Source organism: Chanodichthys erythropterus, chromosome 15, assembly GCF_024489055.1.
Source record: "Chanodichthys erythropterus isolate Z2021 chromosome 15, ASM2448905v1, whole genome shotgun sequence".
Taxonomy (NCBI): Eukaryota; Metazoa; Chordata; class Actinopteri; order Cypriniformes; family Xenocyprididae; genus Chanodichthys; species Chanodichthys erythropterus.
In genome coordinates, this window is record NC_090235.1 from 41,533,467 (window position 1) to 41,543,571 (window position 10,105).

The following is a 10,105-nucleotide window of genomic DNA, read 5'->3' on the forward strand; positions in this document are numbered from 1 at the left end:
ACGCTGGAGTTTGGCTTTGTACTACTCTCACTTAGAGAGTAAAAGGTGCTTTTACTGAGTACATCTCTGAAGTGGCTTGCCTCTTGAGGTGAGCTCTTGTACTAAAACCAACTTTGGTCTGGTTTTATGCATTTGCTGCCTTGAGCTTGGTTTCCTTTAGCTCTAGTCGAGCTAAATAGCTACCCTGTCTGTTACTCAGTTCTATTTTGCTCCTAGAACTTTAGTGGCCACTGGCTGAAGCCGCGTGCGACAGGTAGGCCTTAAGGGCCTCCTTTGTAAGCATGCTGGCTTTTTCCCTTTCAGTTTTATTTTACTTACTGTAAAGGGTCTTATGTCGCTGGCTGGCTGGGGCTCGGGCTGGCTAATGACCTCCTTTGTAGTCGATCTGTCTAGTCTGAACTTCGATAACACTGCCACGAGCTGATGCCACATGTCGGCTGAGGTTATAGGCCCATGGGGCCTTCTTTAGCGCATGATGGTGTATGCTGTACTCCTCTTGCTTAAAGAGTAGAAAGGTGCTTTCACAGAGTACACTGCTCGTTGGATTGTGTTGGATGGGCTGTTTTGTGGGCACTCACAGCTACCTAATTACTTGGTTGGTCATGCGCTCAGCATGCTATGTTTTCAGTTCTTTGGCCTTATGGGCCATCCTGAATACCACCTGGTATGTTGGGTTCATGTTGTGATGATTAGTTCATTGTAAGAACTTGTAGCTATATTGTAGGCCCCTTCTGGTCGGCCTCCATGGTTACGTGCCTACAGTACGGTCTATCTGTTAGGTTGAGCTTCGTACTTCCCTCTGGGTTGACTGCGTAATTGTGCTTAGCTCCCTAAGCTGGTCATTGGTTGTAGACTTCTGTGAAGTCTCCCGTTCAGACCGGCCCCAGGCTGGTTTGTGCTCCCCTGTACCAGGGTGCTCTAGCGCAGAGCCTCCTCAGCGCTTCATCAGAAGCTGAGTAGATCCTAGGATGAGTGGTCTTACTCCCCTCAGTACGAAGGTTTATATATTGCTCCCGGTTTTTCCCTGCAACTGCTGGACGTTTGTCCAGACATTTTGGGCATGCACTCTCCTCTAGCATGGCGGTGTGGGTATATCGTTCCCCATAGCGCAGTCTAGCACATTTGTGAATGAAAATTTCCCCAAAATAAGAAAATTATTCAGCAAAAACTGAATATGTATATTTTCCATAATAATACCAAAAATTATATCATTTTTAGAAAACTGAGAATTCACCTTAATAGGAACTTTTAGCCAATCATACATATCAGACCAAAATATACATTCAAAGAAAAGATGTACAGTCGTTTCAATGTCAGAATTACAGAAAGTACAATTATTGTGGTCAATATTAAATCTATGTCTAAGAAATTCTGACAATGGATAGATATCATTAAAAATTTTAAAATGTACTTCCTTGGCTTTGGGAGGTATGGGAAAAGAGAAATATAAAGTTCTTAATTTTTGAATGGAGTTCTTGGGAAAAAATTGAGTTACGTTATTTCGACTGGCTTGATTTGGAATTTTATCTTGGGTAAATAAAGTTCTGATTAATTTATTTGGCAAGCTACTTGTAAAAAAATCCCGGCCATTTATTTTTAAAGATGGTAAATGCAGAACTTGAGTTAGATTGGGCACGGTGTGACTAACCATCTATACAAAGGCCTTTGGAATGCAGTTCAACACCACATTAAATTGTTTGTAATCACAATAAAAGTTATATTTTTCACAAAAAGTTTTGTAATTCAGAAAACAACCTTCCTTATCTAACAGGTAAAAAGCAGACCAAATACCTCTCTCCCACCATTCTCTCAAAAAAAGTGACTTGTTCCTAAATAAAATATACCTATTATTCCAAATTGGTGAATTGTGGGGGGAAAGTTATGTTTATAAATCAACTTCCCGTATAAAATAACCTGTTTATGGAATTCTGACAATTTAAGAGGGAGATTTGGTATTGAAAAATCACAACATAATAAAAATTCTATCCCACCAACACTTTTAAAGGTGCCCTCGAATGAAAAATTTTATTTATCTTGGCATAGTTAAATATCAAGAGTTCAGTACATGGAAATGACATACAGTAAGTCTCAAACTCCATTGTTTCCTCCTTCTTATATAAATCTCATTTGTTTAAAAGACCTCAGAAGAACAGGCGAATCTCAACATAACACCAACTGTTACGTAACAGTAGGGGTGTACGCCCCCAATATTTGCATATGCCAGCCTATGTTCCCAACATTATGAAAGGAATTACACAAGGGCAGCCAGTATTAACGTCTAGAGCAGCACAGCCGAATCATCAGACTAGGTAAGTAAGCAAGAACAATAGCGAAAAATGGCAGATGGAGCAATAATAACTGACATGATCCATGATATCATGATATTTTTTGTGATATTTGTAAACTGTCTTTCTAAATGTTTCATTAGCATGTTGCTAATGTACTGTTAAATGTGGTTAAAGTTTCTTACTGTATTCACATAGACAAGAGCCATCGCTATTTTCATTTTTAAACACTTGCAGTCTGTATAATTCATAAACACAACTTCATTCTTTATAAATCTCTCCAACAGTGTAGCATTAGCCATTAGCCATGGAGCACAGCCTCAAATTCATTCAGAATCAATGTAAACAATATAACAGTATACAATACTCACATAATCCGACGCATGCATGCCGCGAACACTTTGTAAAGATCCATTTGAGGGTTATATTAGCTGTGTAAACTTTGTTTATGCACTGTTTAAGGCAAGCGCGAGCTCCGTGGGCGGGGAGCGTCAGAATTTAAAGGGGCCGCACAGCATAAATCAGCTCATATTTAATGATGCCCCAAAATAGGCAGTTAAAAAAATTAATTTTCAGCTGAAACTTCACAGACACTGTAACGACTGGAGACTCAGGCAGAGATCCATCTGCAAGCTTTATTGAAGTTAGAGTGGTCGTACAGGCAGGGTCAGACAGGAGCAAACAGGAATCACAAGGAACAGGCAGAATCGTGGTCAAAATACAGGCAATGGTCAAAGGCAGGCAGATATCAATCACGCAACAGGATAACAAGGCAAGGGTCAAAGACAGGAACAGACAGGAAAACAGGATAACGCTTGGAATTGACACACAGGGTAACCAAGACTTCGCAAACTGGTGGTGTGAGTGTGAGTCCTTTATAGTCCAGGTAATGCGTATCAGCTGGGTGTGGTGATTAGTGTGGAGTGTGCATGACTGTATGTGGCAACAGGTGATTGGTGGAGTGAGTGCATGTGATTGACAGGGAGGATTATGGGAAATGGAGTCCGGAGTGAACAGGAACAGACTGTGATCGTGACATAACGTGACATTACGTCCTCGCGACGTAAAGGAACAGCTAGGGAGGGGGGGGGGTGGGTGCATTGGAGATCTAACAGCAGTCGGAAATGGGATCTCCAATGCAGCCCCAGGGACTCAGGCAGCCACGGTGGGTCAGGTGGCTCGGGCAGCCACGGCAGGTCAGGAGTGTCAGGAAGCCACGGTGGGTCAGGTGGCTTGGGCAGCCACGGCAGGTCAGGAGTGTCAGGAAGCCACGGCGGGTCAGATGGCTCGGGCAGCCACGGCAGGTCAGGCGCCATGCATGGCCCTAGTGGCCTACAGTCCATGAATGACATCAGTGACAGCAGTGACAGCAGTGGCAGCAGTGGCTGGGCAGGGTCCCCACCCCCAAGCTCCCCACCCCCAAGCTCCCCACCCCTAGGTATACTGCCCCCCCCAAAAAAAGTTCTTGGGGAAATCAAGGGAGGCATTGGCGGGTTCATGGGCAAGGAGCTCGGGTGGCGCCAGCAGGGCAGATGGCCTGAGTGGCAGCGGTAGAGCAAATGGTCCAGGCGGTGGTGGCAAGGCCGACCAAGGCTGCTCTGTGGCCGTATCAGGCAGAGCGGGCAGTTCGGTGACGGCCTCCATGGCCGTATCAGGCAGAGCGGGCAGTTCGGTGACAGCCTCCATGGCCGTATCAGGGAGAGCAGACAGCTCCGGGACGGCAGCGGGCTCGGGCTGCTCTGAATGCATCCTCCAGGCTCGCAAGAACGACAAAACATAAAACGTGAGTACAGCCATCTTGGCCATCACCGGACTGATAGGGAGAGCATGCAGAACTGGAGTGGACTCACTGGCTGGAGCGGGTTCTGGAGTGGACTCACTGGCTGGAGCGGACTCTGAAGTGGATTCACTGGCTGGAGCGGGCTCTGGAGTTGGCTCACTGGCTGGAGCGGACTCTGGGGCAGACTCACTAACTGGAGCGGTTTCCGGAACGGACTCACTGGCTGGAGCGGACTCAACGGCAGGAACGGCCCCTTTGTTCACTGACACTGCAGGGGCGGCCATCTTGTCCATCGCGTCCAGGGCACTTGAGTCCATATCAACCGACAAATTTGAGAGCGTTGAAACAGACGCACTTGAGAGCGTTGAAACAGGCGCACCTGAGAGCGTTAAAACAGGCGCACTTGAGAGTGTTGAAACAGGCGCACTTGAGAGCGTTGAAACAGGCGCACTTGAGAGCGTTGAAACAGACGCACTTGAGAGCGTTGAAACAGGCGAACTTGCGTGCAAAGCGTCCGACGAACTTGAGTGCGAAGCGGCCGGCTGGTTTGAGTGCGAAGCGGCCGGCTGATGCTTGGGAATTCCAGCCGCTCGCGCCGACATCAGCGGTGAATCAGCCACACTGGAACGCAACCCTCTCCACTCCCAGACAGATCCAGAGATGTGACGTGATTCAGCGGCGACGTGACTTTGCTCTGGGCGATCAACGAAGGCGTGATGTTGCTCTGGGCGATCAGTGGCGACGTGACATTGCTCTGGGTGATCAGCGAAGGCGTGGCGTTGCTCTAGGCGATCTGCGAAGGCGTGACGTTGCTCTGGGCGATCAGCGGCGACGTGACATTGCTCTGGGCGATCAGCGGCGACGTGACATTGCTCTGGGTGATCAGCGAAGGCGTGACGTTGCTCTGGGCGATCTGCGAAGGCATGACGTTGCTCTGGGCGATCAGCGGCGATGTGACATTGCTCTGGGCGATCAACGAAGGCGTGACGTTGCTCTGGGCGATCAGCGGCGACATGAACTGTTGCTGTTGTGATAATAGCCGCTATCTTGTGCGTGTCACCTGGCGCGGCGGCCATTACGGGACTCACCATGGTGTCGCATTCCTCCGCGACACCCACATTAAATGGAGAGCCAACAGTCAACAATGCATAGTCCATAAAGCTGCTAAGTGATGAACGCGGTCCCTCTCGTCTTAATTTATTCTGGAGAGGCTGGTTGACGCCATCACAAAAAAAGTCAATCAGTGCACAGTCCGGAAGATCAGAGAGGTAAGCAATGTTTAGATACTCCTGCACATATTCCTCCATCGATCGCGTGCCTTGCGAACTCCACAATAGCAGCTGATTAATGTCCATACCGTAATGAGATCCTCCGGGAAAGCTGCTGGATCTTGGTGGCGGCGAAGTCTTCTGTAACGACTAGAGACTCAGGCAGAGATCCATCTGCAAGCTTTATTGAAGTTAGAGTGGCCGTACAGGCAGGGTCAGACAGGAGCAAACAGGAATCACAAGGAACAGGCAGAATCATGGTCAAAATACAGGCAATGGTCAAAGGCAGGCAGATATCAATCACGGAATAGGATAACAAGGCAAGGGTCAAAGACAGGAACAGACAGGAACAGACAGGAACAGACAGGAACAGACAGGAACAGACAGGAACAGACAGGAACAGACAGGAACAGACAGGAAAACGCTTGGAATTGACACACAGGGTAATCAAGACTTCGCAAACTGGTGGTGTGAGTGTGAGTCCTTTATAGTCCAGGTAATGCGTATCAGCTGGGTGTGGTGATTAGTGTGGAGTGTGCATGACTGTATGTGGCAACAGGTGATTGGTGGAGTGAGTGCATGTGATTGACAGGGAGGATTATGGGAAATGGAGTCCGGAGTGAACAGGAACAGACTGTGATCGTGACAGACACATTCAGGGGACACCTTAGACTTATATTACATCTTGTAAAAAAACGTTTGATGGCACCTTTAAAGATATTCCTAGGAGTGCAAAACCAGAAACTGTTGTTATTTATTAGAAAGATTTTAAGCCAAATAACCTTTAAAGTACCATTCATTCAATCAAAATCTATGGCCTGTAAACCCCCTTCTTTATAATCTTTCACTATTGTCGCTTTTTTAATATAATGAGCTTTTCTTTTCCAAATATAGTTCATATAAGTTCATCTGATTAATTAACTTAATTTTCTTATCAGAAATAAGAAGGGATCCTGCAGGGTAAATGCATCTAGACAATGACTCAACTTTGGTCAATAAAATTCGACCAAATATAGAAACGTCTCTCTGCATCCATCTATCCAATTGGGTCTTAAATTCAGCTATTCTATTAGATATATTTAATGCTTCACATTCCACTTTATCTTTGGTAATTACAATCCCAAGATATTTAAATTTTTAATTTAATTGGTACATTGCAAATTTGTGTAAGATGAGATTCTTTCAATGTCATTATTTCACATTTACTTAAATTAAGACACAGACCCGAGGCATTAGAAAAATTATTAATAATTTGGAGAGTTTTTGGAACCTGATCAGCATTTTTTAAAAATAAGGCTGTGTCATCAGCCAGTTGACTGATCACTATAGAATCACCAAAAACCTTTAAATGTTCGATTTGTGAATTTTTAATTGCAAAAGCAAGCATTTCAGCAGCCAAAATAAAAAGTAACCGCAGGATGGGACAACCTTGTTTAATTCCTCGACTTATATTAAAACATGGAGTGGTCCCTTCTGGCAAAGAAACGGAACAATTTGTGTCCCGATATAAGCTACTAATTATACTTCTAAACTTTTCCCCAAATCCAAAAAATTCTAAAGCAGAAAAGATAAAGGGGTGTTCAACCGTATCGAACGCTTTGTAAAAATCGAGGAAAAACATAACACGGTCATCATTAATCTTGTCTTTATAATCAATCAGATCTTGGACCAAGCGTAAATTATTGTGAATCGACCTACCCTTCATAAACCCTGATTGCGTATCACTTATAACCTGGGATAAACCACTCTTCAAACAATTAGAGAAAATGTGTGCTAATAATTTAAATAAATTATTATTTAACAGTGTGATGGGCCGCAAGTTTTCTAATGTCTTAGGATCTTTGCCCAGCTTGGGAATGAGAATTATAACCCCTTGCTTCATAGTATGAGAAAGTGACAAACATTCTGTAATTTCTGTCAAAGCTTTAAATAAAAGAAGCTTAACTGAGTCCCAAAAAAATTTTTGTAAAAATTGGCCATTAGACCGTCAGAGCCAGGGGATTTGTCAGATGATAAAGACTGCAAAGCCTCCTCTAAATCCCGTAATGAAATTTTTGCTTCACAAGTCTCTTTAAATTCAACATTAATTTGTGAAATAAATGGTTTTAATATTATCAAAAAAAGCATCCGCATTAGTTTTATAAAATGTCGATTTATATAAATTACTATAAAACATTTCTTGCTATATCCTTTGCGTTGGACGATTCACTGCCATCAATAATTAAAGAACGTATGATATTTTTTTCCTGTCTACTCTTTTCCAGTCCACAGAAGTATGCCAAATTTCCCTCCCCTTCTTCTATCCATTTGGCCCTTGAGCAAATGTAAGCGCCTTTTGCCTTTTGAACATAAATGCTGTCAAGTTTAGATTGTAAAAGTAAAAATTTCTCTCTCTCCGAATCATCAGAATGACTGTTACAGGATTCACTTATTTCTCTAATCAGATTGATTTCTTCTAAATGGGATATATATATATATATATATATATATATATATATATATATATATATATATATATTTTTTTTTTTTTTTTTTTTTTTTTTTTTAGGTTTTTTGGCAAAAGAAATAGAAAACTTACGAAGTCTAAATTTCAAATATTCCCATTTACTGATATTTGAGGGAAATGAAGAATCTTCAATAACATCTGCAATAAGAGATTTAATACCCTGACTGAAGGCCTCAGATCTAAGAAGACTGGCGTTAAATTTCCAATATCCCTTATTACGACGCCGTACAGTCAGAGACATTAAATTTAAACCAATCATACAGTGATCAGAAATTGGTACGGGGGATATAAAGCAACTAGAAATATTTTCTTAAACATGACATGAGATGAGCCAAAAAACACTTACTTCGTCCATCTGGTTTTGACCAAGAATACTGACATAAATTGGGGTATAAATCTCTCCAAGGATCAAACAGACAAAATGAACAGCAAAAATTATTTAATACAGGATTGTAGTGATGAGTATTAAATTTAGAAGGAAAACGGTCCAACCAATCATCCTGAACCATGTTAAAATCCCCATAACATTATCTGTAGAATATGTAATTTTCAGGCCCCTTATCACTTCAGATATTTCCGCTATCAATTCCCTATTTTGATTATTATTATTATAACCATATATATTTCCTATTATAATAAACGGGTCATCAAGACTAAGAGCACATATAAGACAATGGCCAGTATACATGGGTTTCAAAGACGTCACTTCAGCTATGCCCGCCGCCATATTTGTGACCGGTCACAGCTGCGCGCTCTGTTTAAGTCTATGGTGACAGCAGCTACAACTACCAGAGGAAGGCCAACAAAACGCTCTCAGAAGGTTCACAACAAGTTTACAATATATCTGGGATATGTGGTGCTGTTAGCCATTTTAACAGTCGTCAGAACTACAAATTTATTTGATTTATTTGAAAATATTGTGAATTCTAGTTGCTGTGTTTCGGCGTGTTGTTACAATATGAACAAATTCACGACACCAGCTGACTACATTACTTAGTTCAAGTACATGCTTGCATGATTTTATGCAAATATAAGTTGTAATTTAATGTATATCTTGTATAAATATATATATATATATGAATTACCCTATATAGGATGTGTCCGGTTGAGTTAATTAACCTTCTAGCAAAGCGCTTCAGTTTATGGGTGTTCATTCAGCGCGCGCAGCTCAAATAATACTGTTATCAAAATGAGATGATTTGAGAAAAAAAATCTGTTATTGTTCATGAACCTTATTATTAATCAAACTATGTGTTGATGAAAATAATACGAGAACAATATAAGAGCTAGTTATTAAAAATAATGCATTCATTTTCTAAAAGAAATTTTTATTCTTTTAGAGATTTTATTCTTTTATTCTTAAGTGATTTAACCAGATCAACATCATATGTTGTCAATATAATCTTAAGACCTAACTTAGCGATTATAAATATCAAAGATCTTGAGTTTGCGTTGAAGGGCGTGTCCGTGGCAGACTGACAAAGTCTGATGTTTCGCAATGAAAGAGTGAAGGGCATGTAAGTGGCGCCCTGACAAATTTTGATGTTTTCGCCATGAAACAGGAAGTTGTTGTAACTCAGACAAACAATGTCCGATCTGCCCCAAACTTCACGTTTTATTAGAGGCCAAGCCTGAAGACATCTTCATAACAATATTCGGTTACAGTCATAGCGCCACCTGTAGGCAACAGGAAATGACATGTTTTACACTGTGATTAACTGCTCCTAGAGATTTAATCAGATCAATGTCATTTTTGGTCAGTCTAATCTAAAGGCCTTTGTGACCTTAAATTGCAAAGATCTAGAGAAGCTGATTCGGCGTCTGAGACTGGAGCAGAGGGCTCGGCGGCTGAGACTGGAGCGGAGGGCCCGGCGGCTGAGACTAGAGCGGATTGCTCGGCGGCGACGGCTGGAGCGGATTGCTCGGTGGCGGCTGGAGCGGATTGCTCGGCGGCGGCGGCTGGAGCTGAGGGCTCGTAGGCGGCGGCTGGAGCTGAGGGCTCGTAGGCGGCGGCTGGAGCTGAGGGCTCGTAGGCGGCGGCTGGAGCTGAGGGCTCGTAGGCGGCGGCTGGAGCTGAGGGCTCGTAGGCGGCGGCTGGAGCTGAGGGCTCGTAGGCGGCGGCTGGAGCTGAGGGCTCGTAGGCGGTGGCTGGAGTTGAGGGCTCGTAGGCGGCGGCTGGAGCTGAGGGCTCGGACCAAAAGTCAATTAACCAGACCGCATCATCTGGCATTTTGCATAGGGTTGGAGCGGCAGGCTCGGAAAGGGC